Source organism: Haliotis rufescens, unplaced genomic scaffold (assembly GCF_023055435.1).
Source record: "Haliotis rufescens isolate VD_foot unplaced genomic scaffold, xgHalRufe1.0.p SCAF_2, whole genome shotgun sequence".
NCBI classification, from domain to species: Eukaryota; Metazoa; Mollusca; class Gastropoda; order Lepetellida; family Haliotidae; genus Haliotis; species Haliotis rufescens.
This window is the reverse complement of record NW_025963890.1, coordinates 30,475,561-30,480,954: the sequence shown is the minus strand read 5'-3', so window position 1 is coordinate 30,480,954 and position 5,394 is coordinate 30,475,561. Positions and strand designations below refer to the sequence as shown.

At 39.1% G+C, this 5,394-nt stretch overlaps 1 long non-coding RNA gene across 1 annotated transcript; it reads left to right on the top strand.

The window, feature by feature from the left end:
* Positions 1-337: 337 nt before the first annotated feature.
* On the top strand, positions 338-3,780 carry LOC124118587. Its single transcript, XR_006858506.2, has 2 exons — positions 338-1,204; positions 3,149-3,780. It is a non-coding gene; the product is annotated as an uncharacterized LOC124118587 (long non-coding RNA).
* The last annotated feature ends 1,614 nt before the right edge of the window (positions 3,781-5,394 follow it).

Sequence of the window (5,394 nt, the reverse complement as noted above, 5' to 3'; positions counted from 1 at the left end):
GTTTTCCAGATGAATTTGCTTTGTTGTTTTAATAATCAGATTGGTTCGAGATTGCAGACTAACGTAACATGAACCAACTTCTCCCTTACATTCTTACTATATCAATTAAAGATGATAGTTTTAATGAAATAGAAATTCAAATTGACAAACAAAGAAAGTAATTTATCAGCGGTAAGTGTATTCGGCGTCACGACAGTCGTCACTTGTTTGTAAACAAAACGGTCATTCGGTTGCGAATTCAACTCCAAGCATGGTTGGGGCCACCTATCACAGTGGGGAGTTTTGACTGGTGGCAGCGATACAAGCTCCTCACGGCGATAGCCCGTTTGCGGAGCTCTCTATACTATGCTGCCACCGCAGTGTGCTGCCACCGGTCAAAACTCCCAAAAGTGATAGGCGGCCCCAACTATACTTGGAGTTGAACTCGCAATCGAATGACCGTTATGTTTACAAACAAGATGCCTTGCGCGCATACGGCCGGCCGATGACCCCCTGCTGTGACAATTAGCGCGTCTCACATCAGAGCAGACAATAAGAGAAGGCTGCTTAAATTATCCTTTCTATATACGTCTTTGCTAAAAGTAACAATGGACGTTATACTCGTGACGTATACATTGCAAGAGCGGGTAGACTGCAGTATTTGGGTCCCAACTTCGGAACGAACGTTTTTACGTATTTACGGAAGTTGTCGAATAAAAACGTTCCACGCATGTGCACTTCGTTATTTACGGTCGAAGCGAGAGGAAAGTAGGCCGCCATTTTTTCTACCCTACCGCAAGAGCATTCATGAAAATGCTAAGAAAAAAATATAACCACCCGTTCTAGCGTTTTTCTACAGTAGATAAATGTCGTGTCCCGCCGTGTTTGTTCGTCTGGTGGGGCCACCATTGTGCAGTCATTGCCTGGGTCAGTTTAGCGCCAGCGCAGCATACTCAGGGAACCAGGCTGTCACACTGATGGCAGTGATGTTACAGAGAGTGTAAACGAAGGTGTGAGGCGCTGGGGGGAGCTTGGTAAGAGAGCTTGGTGAACGGGATATCGCTGTGAGGAGCTTAGTAAGTTCGGCCTCGATCTTCTCACAAACCAGTCTACCATTTGACTAGCGTTGTATTTGGAATGAGTGATCGTCAAGTGCTCTATTGTGCTCTGTAAACGAAGATGGCGCAAGAACAGGTGGCTGCGGCTGTCAGATGAGGCTCCACGGGTACATTTGAGATTTTAAAATATTTATGTCGAACCAGTATTTTAGACTTTTATGTATTATGGCACAAAATAGTAAATGCTCCGTAATGATCAGGCTCACTTTTCTCCACTTCTACCCTAACTCTACAGTAACCGAGTTAGTATATTTATTCTTGTCATGATTTCACAACCACAAATCTTATTACAAAAGGTTAGAATGGATTATTTCTACTTGTAGTTCTTTTCTGCCGTGGGCGATAGGGTACAGAATATAGAAACACATTGTCCTTACTCAAACTTGTACTGATTTTCAATTTATGAATTCATTATGTTCTTCCACTAAATGAAATTTGAAAAAAATAATTTGCTGCTTTGAAATATAATTTGGAATTGACTTGAGCTAAACCGATTATCATGGTCAGATATTTCCAAGACAATGACTTAGCCTATTGATGACAAAAGACCCAAACATACTTATTGAATTCAAACACAATACTCTAAATTGCATCTATATGTCATGCTCCTAAGACCTTAATCATAGCGTACATATTTGTACAAATATATACAATTCTATCGTACAAGAGATTGTTAAGAGACTCAAGACGCACATACAATTGTATTTATGTTTTATTACATTGCATATACGCACTAGCCTATGCTTTATAAGGTTGTGCATTGAAATAATCTGGTGAGCCTGTCCAGGGATAATCCTGTTGTGGGGGTCTGGTGAATTTTGTTAATGAGCATCTCGAGGCAAGACAGTTAACTGACTATAAAAGTCCAATTTCCACCCTTGCCGAAGTAGGCTGCAATTATGGAGTTACATTTTGGCTGGACTAAAGAGTATATTCACAGAGCTCTAGATAAGCTGCGTATCTGCGTAAAATACGCATCAGAAATGCAGAAATGTGCAGTAAAATAAAAAATCCAAGCGTATCAAATACGCAAAGAACATTACAGATACGCTACAAAAATAAAACTTGTGCGTATCATCAAAATATTGTGAAGTAACCCTGCGTATTGGATTTGCTCTTCAGCAACTTATTTTGAAATTATAAACGGGCATTCCGTCAACCTTGCCAAACTCCACGATGACAGTTACATCATAATCATTTGCCATCACCCTTTCTTGTGGAAGTATCGTGGTATTTTTGAGTGCTATAAAGCTCTCGAACCCACACGACACCATTTTGCAGGGACTAGATGAATAGTGTTTTTAAATATTTAACTTAAATACCCACATGTGTAAAAACTAGTGGGTAACAGAAATTGGAATACCCAGATAGAATTACTGATACCCAATGATTTTAAATTGCATGGGTAAAATACCCACAACACTAAAAGCTTATCTGGAGCTCTGTATGCATAGTCCAATCAAAATCACATCATGAAATCAACAACTGCACTGAAGACTTCAGTCGATTGCAGGATTTGCAAAGCATGTCAGTGTTAGAAATTGGCACTGGTCCTGTAAACTTACCAAACTGCCCAATGGTAAGGGTTTCCTAAGGACTAGTAGAAATTGGCCAATTTTAAGGGTTTTGCTATATGTTATCATTATAAGGACTAGTGGAAAAAAACTGTTAGTTTCTAACCCTGCATGTGTATCGTCAACTTTGTGTCAACAGATATTTTCCAAACTTTTCATGTTTTTAATTAAGGTGCTCACCTGATTTGATGCACTTCGTGAATTAAGATCCTTTTTATAATAATATAGATCTTAATTATCAATCAGATCTTCTTCATTGGGCCCAGCCATTTTGTTTGAAACAAGTGCAAGTGATATGAGAGGTGGAATCTGATTGGTCAGTAGGAGGGACATAGAAGTGACATAACTCGTTATGGCCACAGTGGGGGTGGGTGGGAACGGTGAGTCCCGTTCCTATGTGAATACAATGAATCCAGTTCCAGGGCAGTTCACCTCCAGTGGTTATCTCCAAAGGTTGCTGAGTTATTTTTTTTGCAGGGCATGGGAGTGGTGTGGCATCAATCATACAACTGTCAGCTTATGAGGAGTGGATCACAGGAACCTTCCTGCAACTGATAAAAAACGTCACAGGAACCCAACTTCAGTTTCAACAGATGTAGCCTGACATACTTTATTCTTATCCCAGGTTGGAAAGGATCGCCGTTTCAATTTTCGACATATACTGTAAATCTTGAAATTAATGCGAGCGTGAATTAAATGCAAAAAATGCGTGTATTCTTTGCTCACATTATTAAACATCACATTTATATCAACAATAAGACATTTTGGATAGCAGAAATATCAACTTAGACATACATCGAAACCAACCACTATGTATTCCACTGTTTATTGAGCAGCACTTGTAACAAGTATATAAACAATGTCATTCAAACACAAATTACATCATGTGAATTGTCACTGCTAGGGTCAAGACAAGAGATCTACTCACTAATGCCATCACTGATCACACCTGCAAGTCCATACAGACGCCACCAATGCAACACAGTGTCATTGTTCTTTGCGACTGTCAAAGGCCGACACGTGCCAGTGCTCATGGATAGGCTTCATCACACCACTTTTTAGATTGACAGCCTTTGTTTTGTCACCCGTCATAAAGTTTGTTGACATTTCCTCCGCACTTTCTTCCTTTGAACTTCCTTAATGCCTGTCAACAGAATAAACACAAAAAGTATCTGTTGTTCTTAGGAAAACACTATATGTTGTTTTAGCGGAAGTACTCTACACATTTTTCTTTCGTCTCCATATTACAACTAAACCTCTTGACACAAAGTTTCGATACAGTTTAATGTAGCTAATTGTAAAGTTAATCGGTGGTGTTTTGTTACAGAGTCCTCGTGTTTTGAGCGAGACATGAATCAGTCTATGTTTGTTGAGGCGGCAGAGGCAGACAGGGAGGTGTACAGCACCCCAGTAGTCCTGCAGGAAAAAGGACTAGCACAGATGTCAACAGTTGACATCACATTGGGCGTCATCTTCGGCATCTTTGGGGCTTTTATCTTAGTGGCTGCTGCATATTACTTTTGGAAAAATTATCAGAGACGTCAAAGAATACTTCGAGTTTTCGGGTATGTTGTCGTTCATGATAACCATGCATTGTTGAGTGCCTCGTACAATGATCTTGCTTGAGAAACTTATAAATCCTTTTTCACTGTACTGTGCTTTAGTGACAGTTTTTTTCTGCATAAATAATGGGGACTCAAAAATTTATTGAATTAAAAAAAATATAATATATGTGATCATGAAGAGAAACATATATGCCTCGAAGTTCAGCTCCCTCATTCTGACAATTTCTGAGAAAGTTCACTGAGACAAATTATGCATTTAGCATGTTTAGAGAAATATGAAGATTGTGAAAACACAAGTCAAGATTTTAAAAAATGAAAGAAAACCCAGAACTTAGATGTTGATTCATACATCATCAAAACAAATACCAAATTTCATTACATTTTGTCCAAAAATGACTGGGGGGGGGTTGCGCACTATACTGAAGAAAATATAAGTACTTTGATCAGTAACATTAGGAGATTGTCAAAGTTTTACAATCCTAAGCCTTGTGTGTGAGAAAATAGCAAAACAATTACAAGCAGTCCACATCAGTGCATGGATGGTGGGCCAACATTTCGGCCAATTTGACAAATTTGTTATTTACGCCTTGGCTGTACAAAGCCAAAGTACCCATTTCTTAGGATATCAATCCTAGGGAAAGTGCCCTACAGCCCTTCAAATGGGGGTTGCTTTGTTGTGACGATTACTTGAAAGGTATGTTACCATATGACCCTAAGTAACACCGACACTGAAATTTGCAGTCGAAAGAGCTTTGCATGCTCTATGCTGTAAACTATCTTCTCGCTCTTTCTCAATGAAAGGGTACATTTAAGTTTCACGAATTTTATAATAATATCAAGTTACCTTCATCAGCAACAAAATAAGAGAACAATTTATTAACAGATCTATCTGATGTCTTAGACCTTGTAACATACAATTTTTAAACCTATCCTGTCTCACATTATGCATATCTTCTTTCTTCTTCGATCCTATGTGGAAACGTGCTTGAACCCTGTTTCCAGCTTCTAAAACAAAAACAAGCGTCCAGCATATCTAAGGTATGACCAACAACTTGGTCAACTACGTGCTCGTGTAGACATATTGCTTGTACCTTGAGAATACATTTTGTTTTGTGTGACACCTTTTGCGGTTTAAAATGGTCTACAACGTGGGAAAGA